The sequence below is a fragment of the Helianthus annuus genome, chromosome 1 (genome assembly GCF_002127325.2).
Source record: "Helianthus annuus cultivar XRQ/B chromosome 1, HanXRQr2.0-SUNRISE, whole genome shotgun sequence".
Lineage (NCBI taxonomy): Eukaryota > Viridiplantae > Streptophyta > Magnoliopsida > Asterales > Asteraceae > Helianthus > Helianthus annuus.
Genome location: NC_035433.2, coordinates 88,501,278 through 88,518,600, shown reverse-complemented (window position 1 = coordinate 88,518,600; position 17,323 = coordinate 88,501,278).

Genomic DNA, 17,323 nt, shown 5'->3' with positions numbered 1-17,323 from the left:
GTAGGAGTAGTTGGCGTATCCCAATCCTTAATCGCACTGATCTTGGAGGGATCTACATGAATACCTTGTTCGTTGACAATATGTCCCAAAAATTGAACTTCCTTAAGCCAAAATTCGCACTTGGAGAATTTGGCAAAAAGTTGTTCTTTCTTTAGGAGTTCCAGAGTAAGACGAAGATGTTGCTCGTGATCAGCTCGCGTCTTAGAATAAATCAAGATATCATCAATGAAAACGATGATGAACTTATCTAAATAAGGCTTGCAGACCCTATTCATCAAGTCCATGAAAACAGCAGGAGCATTGGTCAAACCGAATGGCATGACTGTGAACTCATAATGCCCGTATCGAGTGCGGAATGCTGTTTTGGGAATATCCTCTTCATGCACACGAAGTTGATGATACCCAGAACGAAGATCAATCTTCGAAAAGCAAGTAGCACCCTGTAATTGGTCAAAGAGATCATCAATGCGAGGTAGGGGATATCGATTCTTGATGGTAAGCTTATTCAGCTCACGATAATCGATACACATTCTGAAGGATCCATCCTTCTTCTTGACAAAAAGAACGGGAGCACCCCAAGGAGAAAAGCTAGGACGGATAAAACCTTTGTCAGAAAGCTCCTGAAGCTGCTTAGATAGCTCTTGCATCTCAGACGGTGCAAGGCGATACGGAGCTCTAGCAATAGGATTTGCACCAGGTACGAGATCGATATGGAACTCGACTTGGCGTGCTGGGGGTAGACCAGGCAATTCTTCAGGAAACAGCTCCGGATAATCCCGAACAACAGGGATATCTTGAATAGACTTACCTTGGTCTTTATCTGCCGTAACATGTGCCAAGAAGGCCACATAGTTCTTTCGCAGATACTTTCGAGCTTGAGAACAAGACATAAGCTTGAGGCTATTAACAGGTTTGTCACCACGAACCTGTAGGATCTCACCTGACGGGAGCGGCACACGAACGATCTTCTCAAAACAAACCACTTCTGCGCGATGCTTGGCTAACCAATCCATACCCACAATAATGTCGAAACTTCCAAGACGCATAGGCGTGAGGTCAATAGGAAAAAGATGGTTGCTAAGGTTTAATTGGCAGTTGCGAAGAATGGAATTAAGAACAATGGGTTCACCATTCGCAACTTCAACAGTCAAAGGTTTACCTAGTTTTGTTCTAGACACGCGAAGCAATGGTTCGAAAGATAAAGACACAAAACTTTTATCGGCCCCTGAATCAAAAAGAACAGACGCAGGTTGATTATTAACTAAGAACGTACCGTTCACCACCTCGTTGTCTGCCTGCGCCTCAACAGCATTCATATTGAAAGCTCGTCCACGAGCCTGAGCCTGAACTGGATTTGCATTAACCAGCCTTGGACACTGGTTTCGATAATGAGTCAGGTCTCCGCAATTAAAGCATGAGCCGGGAGGGTAGTGAGGTCGTGCAGCTTGCTGTTGAACAGGTGGTTGAGCTACCTGATTTCGAGCAAAACGACAAACTTCTGCAAGATGACCCGACTTCCCACAGTTGGTACAGAAACGACACGGGAGTTGTTGCTGATGATGACTATTGCACCTATTGCACAAAGGTGCATTCCCTTCATATCGTTTCTTCGCGGGAGGCTGCGCTGGCTGATTGGGAGCTGCCTGGTTCTGTTGGGCAGTGATGGCAAAATTTTGGGAAGCCTTTCGCTTCCTAGAGCCCCTTGATGAGCCAGAATCCTTCCCCTTCTTACCTTTCTTGCTATCCTTCTTGTCAGAATCCTGCTTCTTACCCTTGTCACCCTTCATATGCAATTTACCCTTTCTGACCTGCGATTCTGTCAATGTCGCAGCTAACTCAATTGCCTGACGGACAGTGGTAGGTTTACTACCAGTAACGATGTCTTGCACAGAATCAGGTAGACCATCGATGTATCTTTCGATAGCTTTGTCAAGTGGGGTGACCATTGTTGGGCATAGCAAACTCAACTCTTCATATCTATCAGTATACGCCCGGTGCTCACCACTAACCTGTTTCAGATCGTCAAACTCCCTTTCCAACTTTCGCAATTCATGACGAGGACAGAACTCACTCATCATGAGAGTCCTTAACTCAGCCCACGTTTGTGCTAAAGCGACTTCAGCACCACGATCTCTCATAATCCCGTTCCACCATGTCAACGCCCTCTTCTGAAAGACACTTGAAGCAAACTCGACCTTGCGATTATCAGGACACTGAACATGACGAAAAGTATTCTCAATGCTCTCAAACCATTGAAGAAGCCCAGTTGCTCCTTCGGTACCACTGAACTTGAGTGGTTTAGCCGAATTGAAACTCTTAAAGTTACAAGGAGCGTTCTGATTGACGTTTGCTTGGTTAAACTGAGCAATAAGATTCGGGAACGCCGCAGCCATATGCTGTGCGATGATTTCCGCCAATTCGGCATTGGGTAGCTGATTTTCGCATCGAGGAGGCATGCTAAAAAGAGGAAAAACACGAGAGGAATGAGTGAGAAGATTAGATGAAAAGAACGAGATGAAACAAAATCAACAAAGCAAGGATGGTGGTCATTTGTCTGTATCACAAAGCAAACAAATGACGCACAGTGACTAATCAAAGTAAATGGGTCCATAAACAATGCTTAACGAAGACATGCTCGCCTATAAGTGAACACTCACCCCAAGAGTTCCCAGGTAAGAGTGACTGGTCCGATTATGTGGATTTGTACGAACACTCTAGCCTTAGACAGAAAACCCAGGGTACAGGCATTCACCCTTCCAGTTTGCACGTGTTCACATCATCTAGACCCAAACTTTGACGGGATTTTGAAAACTCGAAAGGCACAAGGCCAAAAGAATCATTAAAGCAAATGATAAATTTCCAAAATCAATTTGAAAAGTCAAAAGGGTTCAAAACAATAAAATGGATCATTTGAAAAAAAAATGGAGGATTGTTTTTCAAAAATCGTTTTAGAAATCTGGGTTCTTGTTTTGATGATCACCTAAGGATAGGTGAAGTGCATGTTTTAAAATCTAAACACAAGACAACTTGTGTTGGGGTCCTAGAAAGGTTATAGTCTAGGTCAAAGCATTACTAATAACCTAATTCCCTATAACCATTGGCTCTGATACCAACTCTTCTGTCACACCCCGACCACGTAAAACATCAAATCGTGGCGGAAACGTCGGGGAGTGTTGTAACAGAATTATTGTTTCACAACCATGGCATTTAAAGTATTATCTTATTCATCACCCGAGGGTGGAATTCATTGTTCAAACAAGAACCAACAAGCCACATTGTCTTAAAACTACAGAAATAAAGAGCACATGACGAAATTAAACTACGTCTAGTTTTGTTTTATGTCACTAAGGCCCAAGTCCACCCTAGCGTGTCACGATCATCCTACGCATCTGCTCCTGAAACACATGTGAAAATAAAGTACGTTAGCATAAAAATGCCAGTGAGTAACATAGGTTTTGTGAAAATAGGATTCATGACTTAGGTTTTAGAAAAGGGTTGTTTAACAAAGTCAGTCATGATCCTTGTAACATGTTTTGTTTTATAAATTATTTGAAAAGCGATGATAAAGTAGATGATATGTGAAAAAGTAATGTAAGGTTTAAATGAATAACTAAGTAAAATGAGTTTGTATATATATATCGAACAGTGTTGTAAAACAATGTCTTGTGAAAAATATGTTATTTGTAAGAAAAATGAATAAGTCCAAGTTGAATGACTTAAATAAACCACCCAATGAAAGTTGCCCATGTCTAAACCATTTGCCCAATGTTATTGTGAAAACCATGTCAAAATGTATATATCAATATCAACATTGTCTATGTCAAATATCAATCATGTAATGTGTACTCAAAATGTCAATGTATGGTTAGTGAAATATGTATCAACTAAACCATAGGAAAAATGCACAAAACAGTGTATTGAAGTAAAACATGGTTTAAATCAACGCTATGTTTTGTGGAAAATGCATGCTATAATGAATACAGACATTTATGCGGTATTGTGAAAATGCATACATCCAAGCCTTGCAACTGTGGTGATAAACCTTTAAACAAATTAAAGGTCTATCTGTCTAAATGTTTTAATCGAATTCGGTCATTCCTTCCAATCCAAACATACCCAGGATTTCAGGAACGGGAGTTGTCAATTCCTATGGTACCATTACCTACTAACGAGCGGCGTGATCAATGTTAATGAATGTATATTGTCCCACTTAAACAAACCAAATGTCATACCCAAAATGTAAGCATGAAAATGTCATGTAAAACAAATGCACTAAGTATGATGAACATACATAGCGTGAAAATGTCATGTAAAATAAATGCACTAAGTATGATGAACATACATAGCGTGAAAATGTCATGTAAAACAAATGTACTAAGTATGATGAACATACATAGCGTGAAAATGTCATGTAAAACAAATGTATTAATGAACATAGCAAGTATATGATATGAAAGCATGAAAAGAATGAAAGTAACAAGTAGGCACATGTGTTTCACCCCAAAATGTTTGGAAAACAGTAAAAGAGGGGACTATGTACTCACTTGAGATTGCTTAGAAGTCGTAGAACAACCACTAAGCAATGCTAGAAGATCACGGAATCAAACGGCACCTATAAAGGCATCTACATTAATAACCGGACCTATTGGAGGATCGGGTAGTACGAGGGTTTGCAAACCAAATAAGTGTGGGAACTTATGTAATATGGTTTGACAAAGCCTACATACTAATCGAAACTTTACCTAAGTGCTTTAGACCCGGTACGACCCGCTTAGGTAGCTTATGCTACTTTAACGCGTCGTTTGCGTAAAACGCGCTTGAAACGCCTAACTAGCCCTATGACAAGCAAGATATGCCTTAACACACTTAATATTGTTGCTAAATCAGTTTAGGTGTCAAAAAAATTATGTTACATAAGTTTAAAATGAATTTTAGTGTAAAAAGGGCATTTTGGTAATTTACCTAAGGCATAAGAACCACTTGTCATACAACTACTTAAACGGCGTGACCATAAGGTATAACCTCGGAAGGTTATTCCCTATACACTATGGTCACCTAATGTGTTTGGTCGGATCCTAATGATCGACCAAATGGGTCGGGTTCGTAAGCATAAGCGATTGTTTAGATCGCTTACCTTTACGACCCTAGACAAGCACAAAACTAAAAGCGACGAGCTAAACATGCTAGAACATGTTTAGAGAACAGGTTTGGTATTAAAACAAACGGTTTTAATACCCTAAAGTAGTTTGGTTACAAAATGCGCAAGAAAACGCATTTTGACCGAAACTACGACTCGTCACTAAGCCTAGATAACGTGGTAATCAGTAGGTATAGTCGCTAGGGACTATAACCAACGTGATTACGCTCACGTTATGAAGTTCAAACGAACTTCGCATTGACCATAAACTGGTCAATGCAGAAAGTCAAACAAAGTTTGACTTTCGGACTCGAAAAGCAATAAAAGAACGAAAGAATACTTACAACGGGTCCCCGCAAGATTGAATTCCGAGTACTCTCAGGTATGAAGTGTCAAAGCACCCCAACTTAGAGAGCAACCTCTGAATTCAAGTGTGAGGGAAATGGGCAAGACATGGAGGGGTATATATAGGATTTGGTGAACCGTTAAGATCGTTTCTCGCAAAGCGTGCTTCGATCTTGGCCATCCATGTGTACCCATAGTTTTTAAAAACCATTTGAGCCCATTATTTCAGTCCCCTGATTCGAAAATACCATTTGCAATGGGTTTTTGAGTGCATAACAGCTGTTAGCAGCTGTTAAAACTGTTTTTGCAGTTCTGGGGACCTCACGCGGCCCGCGTGAGAATTACCAAAATGCTAGGCGGGCCGCCTAGCCATGTCAGATCAGCAAAAACTTTGCAAAATGACAGTTTTGGTCCCTGCATGCGTTTAAGGCCATTTTTGACACGTTTAAGGCCCGTTAACCTCACTTCAAGCCTCTAAAATGAAGTTAAAGTATAGGGAACTCAAACCATGCTCAAAAATATCTCGGATGTCGGTTCGTTTGGTCATACGATCGCGATGTTTGCTTAATTACGACGGAATGCGCATAAGCGCGAAAAACGATCCAAATTGCGCGACGAATGGATTTTTCTCATGCCAAACATTAAAACATAATATTTTAATGCTTACATAAATTTTTGGATGTCCGGAAGTATTCAGAACGTAAGATATGCGCGAATGTGCAAACTTATGCAGTTTTTGACACTTTTAGTCCCTGAATGAGCATAAAGTTTATTTTAGCACACCAAACCCCTCAAAGCCTATTTCTAAGCTATGTAAAGGATATTTAAGGTGTGTTTAACTTATGATCATGTTTCGGAATGTTCGTTACAGTTCAGATTGGCATACTTTCGCAGTTTGTCAATTTTAGTCACTGTAAGCGAATAAACTAGATTTTGCCATACCAAAGCCTTCGAAACTTATTTCTAAGTTATGTAAAGGTTATTTAAGGTATGTTAAGCATAAATTCATGTTCCGGAGTATTTGTTGCATATAACTGATTACGTTTTCGTACCAGTTTGCATATAATTCTCCAGAAAGCGATATAGGGTTTGAAATCGAATAAAAGCCAAAACATGAAAAACATCAAACATAAATAAACAAACATTGGGATCAAATAACTTTATTTCATTGATAACTGAACTGTTTACAATGTCTACAAGCACAAATGTCACATGTACCGAGTGCTGTATTCATGAAGGATTCCTTTTGCAGTGCAAAATTCATCCATAACCCTGTTTTTGAACTCGGTTCCGTTGTCGCTTTGAATTCGCCTCACCTTTAGATTATAAAGATTTTCCAACAAGGTGATCAAATTCTTTAGAATTTCTGGAGTCTCGCTCTTGTGGACCATGAAAGCAACCCATGAAAATCTTGAATAGTCATCAGTGACTACCAAGCAGAAGACCTCCCCGTGCACACTCTTGTGTTTGATTGGGCCAAAAAGGTCCATATGCAGACGTTCGAGTGGCATGTTTACAGTGTTAACCTTTTTCAATGGATGAGATTTCTTGATCTGCTTCCCTTTCTGACACGGCACACAGACATCTTGAAGTTGAAAATTCTTCACATTGACACCTCTCACCAGATTGTTTTTGACAAGGTGATTCATTTTTCTGAGGTGAATATGACCCATCCGTCTGTGCCAAGAGATCGTCTCCTTTTCAGTGGCTTTTGAAATAAAGCAAGTAACTTGTTTGGACTTAGTTATTGCTTGGCTCATATCGAGGACATACAAATCATTAACTCTTGGTGCTGATAAGAGAATCCATTCTGCGGGAATCTTGAATCCTGGCTTCAACACATAACAACCGGCATTATCAAAATGCACGGTGAACTTCTTGTCGCAGATCTGAGAAACACTCAGGAGATTGTGATCCAACTGTTGCACATAATTGATTTTGTCGAAACTCACAACTCCATTTGAGATCATTCCCTCGCCGGTGATATACCCTCCTTTGTCTCCAGCAAACGCGACATATCCTCCTCTTATACTTCGCACATCGAAAAGAAGACGATAGTCGCCCGTCATGTTCCTGGAAGCCCCACTATCAACAATCCAATGACTATTAATAGTTCCTCCTAGAGCCGCCTGCACATGCAACTAACTTATCAGTTTGAGAGGGGGACCCAAGCCTTTGTGGACTTGGGTCGTCCTTGATCATCAAGGAAAGTGATTTCAATCACTTGATGATTAGGAAAAAGAACCTGTGGTGCTCCCCCTGATTGAATTACCTGCTTTTGCTTCCAAGCTGTTTGTCTCTTACCAGTATTTGAATTTATTGTTTTAGCATTTACTGGTTTTACAGTTTCAGGTTTTGCTTGTACAGGTTTTTCTTCTTTGACCTCTGATTTTAAGGCCTTTTCAATTACCTTTTGATTCTTTTGCTTTAACTTCTTTTCCCTTTCTTTCAAGACACGTGGGTCTTGTTTCGGGGAAACTGATCATTTTTGGTAATCGATTTCTTGGGGAGCACTCGTTTTTGACTTCAGCTTTTGCACGTGTGGGCAATATCTTACAATATGCCCAACTGTGCCACATTCAAAACATGTTCTCCGCTCTACGAACTTCGGAGAAACATGTTGATGACCAGACGGAGAACCAGACAATGAACTTTGTGATCTAGACGTGCTTGGACCTAAATCACATCCGTTGGTGTGTTGGGTGTAATTATTCTGATCATTTCGTTTTAAAATTCTAACTTGTTTTACAAAATCAACGTTAGATTTATCCTGAAATGTTTCAAGTTTGTCTGAACCCGTGGATCCAACAAAGTTCATTTTCGGTTCTCGTTTCTTAACAGGAGCTCTTTTGTTTTGCACCTTTTGTTGTTGAACCTTAGGTTGCTCAACCTTTGATTGTTGAATTTTAGGTTGTGCAGCCTTAGGTTGAGTAGCCTTAGGCTGTTCAACTTTAGGTTGTTGAACCTTTGGTTGTTCAGTCTTAGGCTGCTGAACTTTAGGTGCTTGAACATTCTTGTTCTGAGCCTTCTTTCCCTGTACCTTACCCTTTCCGGAGTTGACTTGTTGTTTTCGCTCAATTGGTAGTTTTTGGTTTCCGTATTGTTTTCTAATTTGTTCACACGGAATTGGATCACATTGAGTGACGGTAACTTTGCCACTTTTGTTCCCCAAAAACTTATCAGTGCATCCTTCAAAAATTTGCTCAATTAAATCTTGATTTACATTTTTAATTGGAAAATCTTTGTTAGAGTAGATTTTGCTATCTCCTTTGAGCGTGTACAACAAATTATTCCCTTCAAGGCTAGATACAATGGACTCCATTGCTTTTGACATTTCAGTCTTACTCGGTTTCACTGGTGGATCACACAGGATGTGATTCTCGATTGGAATATCTGTTGTAACCGAGTTAGACTGTTGTTTCACAATTTCTTTAGATTCATCGTCCGAAGAATCAGCATCCTCAACAATGGGAGGACTCTGTTCCTTAACACACGATGAATCTGTCACATTCTCAGATTCTGATTGACCCGAGGATGATGTACCAGTTGTGAACCCGAGGCCTGCTGCAAAGTCATCTAGACCGAGTGGCACAGTAGGTTTAAAACGGGGCATATCCTCGTCATCAGGCAATTTGGAGTAATTGTGATTCATTGGGGGAGGACATGATTTGAATCCAATACATTTTGCATCCCCTTTTTTCTTTTGAACGTCAATGATGTGGTCCAATACATAGCGGGAATTGGAATAGCTTTCCAGTTTCTGCTTAATTGTCTCACATTCACATCGAGCTGTTGCTAACTCTACCATTTGCTTTTCAATTGTGTCAATAAGATTATTGTTAGCATGTTGTTTTCGCAAAACAGCCTTTTGTAATTCTGAAACATCATGTCTTAATGACGCAATTGTTGCTTTAAATTCCTTTTCATTTCTGGTTAAAAACAAGTTAGCTTCGGTTGCTTTAGAAAGATCTACAATCAATTCTTGATTGTGTTTGTGTGTGATTTCAAACTGACTTTCCTTTTCAGCATATTTTAAACACTTTGCACATTCAATAGGAACAGAAATAGAGTCAGAATTAGTATCACATACCTGAGAAGTCTGACCTTCTACGTGAGCCATAAAGATTGTATGAAAAGAAAAAGATCCATCTTCAGAGAAGAACTGAGCAAGCTTCTCGGAAGTTCCAGCAGATTTCTAGCAGAGAATAGATCTCCTCTTGCATAATGCTTCAGCTTCAGCCAAAAGCTCATCAACCTCCAAATCTAAGGCATCATTTGATAAATCACCAGCATCAAGTGATTCCCCATCCATGCTCCCACTATAACCCGAACTATCTTCATCTTCTGAAGATTCACCAGCAGACACGGGTTCTACTACCTTCTCAATCACTTTAGCATAACATGCTGTTCCACCATTTCTTCCTTCTCCAAGCTAAAGGTTCCAGTTGCAGATTTCATCAGCTTGAACAACCAATCCTCTGTGGGGATTAGTGTTTGTGGATCCAGATGCATTTCCTCCAACAGGAACTATTGATCTGACAGAATTGTTGTTCAGTTGCTGTTGTGGTTGTCCTTGATTCCTGAAGGGATTCTGATTTCCTTGCTTAGGTGGCTTCTGACACTCCCGCTTGAATTGACCCTTTTCACCACAATTGAAGCAAGTGACAGCATTCTTATCAAAACCATACTTGGTGTTGTTGTTGCTATCCAAGTTGGTTCTCCCCGTCCTTTCCATAAACTCCTTTGCTCTTCGAATTGCACTAGCAAGAGCCCATTTGATATCCATCATTTCAAACTCTTCTCTATCCACTTGCTGATAATCTTCATTGGTTAGATTGATATTCCCAATCTGACCTACGACCAATCCACAATAAGCACTAACCAAGGTGTTCAACATCTCCATATGCTCCTTGGCTATTTCGACAGTGACTTTGGAAAAGTTGGAAGTGTCTAATCTGACTGTGTTCGGATTGGAAGTGGCTTGAAAGTTTGAAGAGCTTCCATAAAACCCTTGCTGTTGCGGTTGTTGCTGCTGAGCTCTGCTTGGGTCTAAGAAAGGCGGTGGTGTGAATTGCTGAGCTGTCGGTTGCACATACTGTTGTTGAGAAGAAGAATCTGGTCTTGAATACATCATCGTGTATGCTGAAGGATCAAACTGATTTGTTGTGGAAGGTCCGGTGTTTGAGTTGAAAGCTGTTTGAAGCTTCGCGTGTTGAGAGGCTGGTTTTTCTCCACTGATACCTCCTGCAATCCCATAGTACATCTCTGGATTTTGAGGAGTTAGTGTTCTTTTTTGCCTTAAGCTTTTCTTCTACATCCTTGTTCTCCAATTTTTGAATTAACTCATAAACGGTGATTGTGTCTAGAACACCATTTTGTTTGAGAATTTCAAGAAAACTGCTCCACTTTGCTGGTAAGCTATCAGCGAATCTCTGCACCATTTCTTGTGGAGTGGCAGTGACTCTAAAAGCAAACATCTCGCTCAACAAGTGATGGAACCTTGTAGATAACTCTGCCAAAGTCTCATTCTCCATACACGTGAATCCTTCAAACTCTTTCTTCAGTAATTCTTGCTTGATCTTTCTAGATTGAGCATTTCCTTCACATCGTAACGTGAGCATATCCCACAAGCTTTTAGTAGTCGTGCAGTAAACAAACTGGTGGTAAATGTCTCTGTGAAGAGCTTGTGTGAGAATCATGAATGCTTTCTTTTCTAACTCAAATTTCTTCTTATCTTCATCAGACATAGTGCTGTAAGTTTGTGGATTAGATCCTGCAACTTCCAAATCATTGTCAAATGCGGTGAAGAAGCACATCCATAGATCTTGACCTTGCCCCTGAACATAAGTTCTCAGCCTTTCTTTCCACCATCCCCAATCATTGATGTGATTTAGCTTTGGCGGTTTTGTGCTTGTACCAGTTTCACTGTCGTTCTGCATCATTGCTTGAATGTTGCTGCTTTGATTTGTGACCAATGCCCATTGATTTGCAGTTATCATTGCAGCTTGAGGTGGGGCAATAGCCCGCATCCATGCAGTTTTGTCGAAATCTGACGCAGATTGCGTAGCTGATGATTGTGGAGTCAAAGTTGTTTGAGTCCACGCGGTTGGATCCCACTGACCGTTTGTTCCCATTTTATAAAAATTAATATATTAAGTGAAAATTGATTTAAAATTTGAAAAACAAATTTTCTCCTTTTAAAAAATTTAATTTTCACAAACTATGTTAATATCTCGAATGAAAACAACCAGCCGAAGGATCCCTGATCGAAAGACCTGAAAAACACAAACTTGTTAAACTTAACAGACTAGGATCGAAGGATCAATACTTGTTCGAAGGATCAACAGTGTTCGAAAGATCACTGTTGAATTTCGAACAATGATTTCGAAAGATTCTCCAATCGAAAGATCCTTATCTTTCGAATAAGAACTGTAGATCGAAAGATATATCCTTCGAAAAGATTCCTTGGATCGAAGGATAAGTCACAGACTTCGAAGGATGTTCGAAGGATGATTATCTATCGAACTTCCTTTGATCGAAAGATGATCTTTCGACTTCGAAGGATATCCTTCGATCTGTACTGACACAGTTGACAAAAAGTGACAGGTTGGTGAAAAGGTGATGGGTTGGTAGAAAGCTTTCGGCAGAAGGTATGTTCAAACCATACCTTTTACCAAACCAGATTTGACCCAATAAAATAATACTTAAAAAGGAAGGTTCTTATCCAGAAAAACCGGTCACCGGAGTAAGCCGGAATTTGGCCGGAAATTACCAAACTTCTTAAAAACAAGTTTTTAAGTTACCCAACCCGTCCTTTAACACACCCGGTTAGTTTAGAACACGTTTTTACATCTAGAAATGCGAGAAAAAAAACACTAAAAACGGGTGCTAAACCATGTGAGTTTTTGTCCAAACACTCCAAAGTCTTGTATAAACTCGGTTTTTTAACAAGGAAAAGAGCCACGGCTCTGATACCACTTGTAGGTCCCTCGGAGGTCGAGGTTAAACCTTATCCTTGTTATGTTTAACACACTAGCAAGTGCGGAATCCAAGCTAGAATGCAAACCGGTAGTTTATATGAGAACACAAGCTACAAAGAGAAAGGTAGACACACGAGATATCAAAGTTTTCTCTTGTATTTCAGTGGACACGGTTACAGCCCTTGACCAAACTGAAAATACGCTCTCTACAAGACTAAGTTCACTCACATTTTCTTTTACACTCCCTAAAATGAAGTGAACACATTACATGAGTATATATACCCATCACAGCTCGTCTGGTCGAAGGATCAGATAGACTGATCGAAGGATCATCTATCGATCTGAAACCTATCGAAGGATCCACATATACCTCGAAGGATGATATCCTTCGAGGTCCATCAACATCCATCGAAGGTTTATCTTTCGAGCTCATCGAAGGATCTAAACAATCCTTCGATGACTCATCCTTCGACACAAACATGTTACAAACCATGTTCTAACTGTTTGGCCAAGTCAAACCAGGAGGATGGTTGACTTGGTCAAAGTTACATCAAACACACATATTAACAAACCTAAGACGTAACGCAGACTAACAAAAGACATCCGTTTGTATCATGACAAAATACAGACAAAGTACAGACACAAGTGCACCAACAGAAGTGGGTCCACGAGGGCTAGCACCTACCGATATAATCCGAACTACGAATGAGAAAATCGACATAGTTCGGGCACACTTGAAAGCGGCTCAAGACAGGAAAAAGGCATATGCGGATAAAAGGAATAGGCCAATTGAATTTCAGGTTGGCGACATGGTTATGCTAAAAGTTTCCCCATGGAAGGGCATTATTAGATTCAGAAAAAGGGGGAAACTAAGCCCGAGATTTATTGGGCCATTCAGGATCACTGAACGGGTTGGCAAAGTAGCTTATCGTCTCGAATTACCCGAGGAGTTGAGTGGGATTCATAGCACATTCCACGTGTCACATCTCCGAAAATGTTTGGCCGACGAAACTGCTCATATCCACTACGATGATATCGAGGTGGATAACAGCCTCAACTATGCAGTAAAACTAATTGCTATTTTAGATCGTAAAGAGAAAAGTTTGAGGAACAAGGTGATTAATCAAGTCAAGGTCAAATGGGAGCACAGGAAAGGTTCGGACACTACGTGGGAGTCCGAAGAGGAGATGCGACGTCTCCACCCAACATTATTTGGTACGTACTTCGGTTTCGGGGACGAAACCCTTTTAAGGGTGGTGGACTTGTAACACCCCGAAAATATAAAACTTTATATTAGAGTTATAAAGTATAAATAAACAAGAATTTACTAACTAGGAATTATAACCTAGTTAGTTAATAGTCTAGAAATAACTTATAGTAGGATTAAAAAGCAACCAAATTTCATGTTGATCAAAGTGGAGGGGTTTAAGTTGTTAAAATTGAAACTTGATTTTTATTAAACAAATAAAAACAAACCAAACACCCCATTTTGGGGGTCTGGTCGATCAGAACAAGCAAGGGGCGACACCCCCACTCTCAAACCCTAAAATTCTACTTAAACTCTCAAATTGGAGGTGCAAATCTGGTCCAAACGAAAATCCGAGTTTAGAATCGTGATCCTCATCGCAAGAGGATTATAAGGTTAGTAAAATTTAATGAAAACTCTTAACTTGAAATTCTCATGAATTGGGAAAAATCTGAAATTCTAGTTGCATGTTTGCCTTATGATGATTTAGGAACAACTATGGTGTTTAGGGACAAACCCTAGACAAATAGAAGTTGAAGTCATAAGAAAATTTGGTGAATCCATGAACACCATTGTAGGTGATTAGTGGGTTATGTGTAATTTGATGAACACTAGGAAATAGATTGTGAATCTAGTGTAATTTGACCATTTTGAAGTGATTCCAGAAAATTTGAAGTTATCAATCATGTAAAAAGGTTGAATGATGTGAAATTAGGGCTAAATAATAAACTAGAGATTTGATGTTTAAACATATAAAAATTCTGCCCTTATAGTGTTTGTTGAAATGCCTCAAAGAAGACTTGAAACTGAATTGTAAGTTAAAAACGCATAATTATGATGTACGACAAAATGTGCGTTATGTATGTGAAACAAAGAGTTCTAAACATAAAGTGATTGAACTCTATAGGAAAGGAAGCCGGGGCATCTAGCGGGCAAACCGGTGTGGACACACGTTTGAAGGGCTTGCTTTGAAGGTATGTAACTTGACCCGTTACATTAAGTAGATTTTGATGATTATATAATATGTAATTGAATTTTTGAATAAGAGTTGCTTTGAATTAAAGCGGTGATGTCGCTACATTGAATAATAGGTCAAAATTGGTTGGAACTCGTTGGTAGTCGTCATATGGGAGGGTTCCTTAGACGAGCCAAACGGGTCGAATAATCAAGTAAGGCATGGTTAATGCTCCGGAAATATGATGGGTTGATCTTTGATATTGGTTAATATATAACATATTAGAAATACGAGAATTTAATGTATTGGTATGTTAGAGAAGCGAAATCCGAGAGTTGGGTTGAGTGAAATGAACAAATCAAACATAATAATGGATCTCTAGGGACTACCGTAAGTTACGGTAGTACCGTAACTTACGGTAGAGGTCAGGTGCTTACGGTGGGTTACTCCTGTTTTACGGTGGACCAGGAATTTCCAGGACCTACCGTAACTTACGGTGACACCGTAAGTTACGGTGGAACCAGAAAAACTTATACTTTATTATTCATAATCAGATGTTGGGTCTCGTGTTTATATACTATATAATAATGTCAAAACTAATGTTTTAACGGTTTTGACCATAGGTGTTGAAGTGGATCTTACGGATGGCGATCAAGCGAATGATGAAGAACCGAACACTACATTTTGAAGCTTCCGCAATGTTTTAAATCTTTAATAGACTTTGTGTATGGGTTGTAAACAATTATTAAACAACTTTTGGTAACGTTTTAACTTAGTCGTTAGTTGACTAAGGTTAATGCTACTTATGGATCTCTTCAATGAAGGTTATCTTTTATTTTAATCAATACTTTATTTGTAATGGTATAATTTATTATTAATTTCAAGTAAATTTGATACGGGTGTTACACACGCCCGTCTTCGGGCTGCCTCATCCTCTTGCATCTTCGCCAACTGTTCCATGTGTGACCTCTGCATTGCTTGGAACAGTTGTTGCTCCTCCACAAACTTATTCATTCTCTCCCGATGGGCTTCTTGAGCTGCCCAATACTCCTGCATTGAGGGTCCCTGGGACTCCTCCCAAGCTTCCCTCCTTCGGTTATACTCCCGGCCTTCACCTATACACGCAGAGACATTGTCATATATCTCTTGCTGTCCCCGATCAAAATTTTGTAGGAGGGCACCCGTCTCATAGTCACAAACCCCGCCACATCTGCATTAATTTCTCTATGCGGCCTCATGTATCTTTGTCTGGATCTTTGTGGACCAGAGGGTGCAGCTTCCTCCTCTTCATCGCCCATTTCTTCATCTTCTTCCGATTCTGGTGGTGCCCCTGAAGTAAGAAACTCATACTTGTTACCCAACCTATCAGTCACAACATACTTGTTCCCCGAAAGTTTAATCTCTATATTCCAGTTCTTCTGCATGGAGGCCTTGTTAATTTCCTCCAACGGTTTAGACACCCATAGTGATTCTGGGGGTAAGCAATTTTGTTGAACAATCATGGCACTAATGAGGCGTGCGTATGGAATAAAACGCCTCTGGGACGACTCCCTAGTAGCCCACGTATTCATCATCACTATGTGTCTCCATGACAATGTTGGGGTCCCATAAATCAAAGAGTGCACCACCCTACAGTCACTCGCTCTAACACCTCCACGATCACCAAACCTCACCAAAATGTTCTCAACAGAAATCCCTTGAAGAATCTTTCCCTCGATTGTCATTTGAGTTCTCTTTGCTTCTCCTCCTTTGTTGTAAGGTAACATAACTTCTATCAGCTGCTCGGGATCATCAGTGTTCATGTGATTATCCAAGAAACGCTCAATAGGTGGGTAATCGTATGCTTGCACTCCCAAGGAGTCGAAACGCGCAATACAATTCATAGTTTCGAAGGACATTGTCATGTTCCCTCGGCTAGTCTTCCCCACCAATTTCCACTGCGATGGAGGTTCATTTTTGTTCACGAGCTTCAAAGTGGATAACCATTCACACACCTCCGCTAAATACACCCTGGAGGTATTATCTTCACACCAGTCAAGGACTCTTTCCCAACCTTGACGTTCGAACATCTGTACAATCCCAATCTGTCGCAATTCTTCCACGTTTACAACCCGTTCACATATCACCCTTACCGGAACTAAGGTGTTCACATTGTTTACCATCTTCCACTTCCATAACTTAGCCTCCAACTTCCGATCCTGATAGCCTGATAATGGTTTGTTTTTCTCTTCATCCCAGACTTTGGCGCTTTTGCTATCCCTAAACTTTGCCCACTCCCAATCCTGCCTATACAATCTCGCATCATTCTCTTCTATGGAGCTTAGCTGCTCCCACTTCTTCGGTATTAAACTGGAAGAAGAACCCACACCGATGATGAAGCTTGCCCTGTAGTCTTTTGTCTCTTACCACCAGCCATAACTACAATCACAAACAAGCAAAACATCAATATAAACTCAACCTTCATTAGACTCTCAAACTTTGAACATGATATGTGATGTTGAAATTTTTATTAACAAGTGAATGTAAAATCGCATTTTTAAACTTCCAAAGTCGCCAATTTTATCATAAACCTATCAATTTTCTTGTTAATCTTACAATTTCTTATAATTTCAACAATATCTTCAACATCACCTTCATGTTCAATCATGTTCATAACAAGT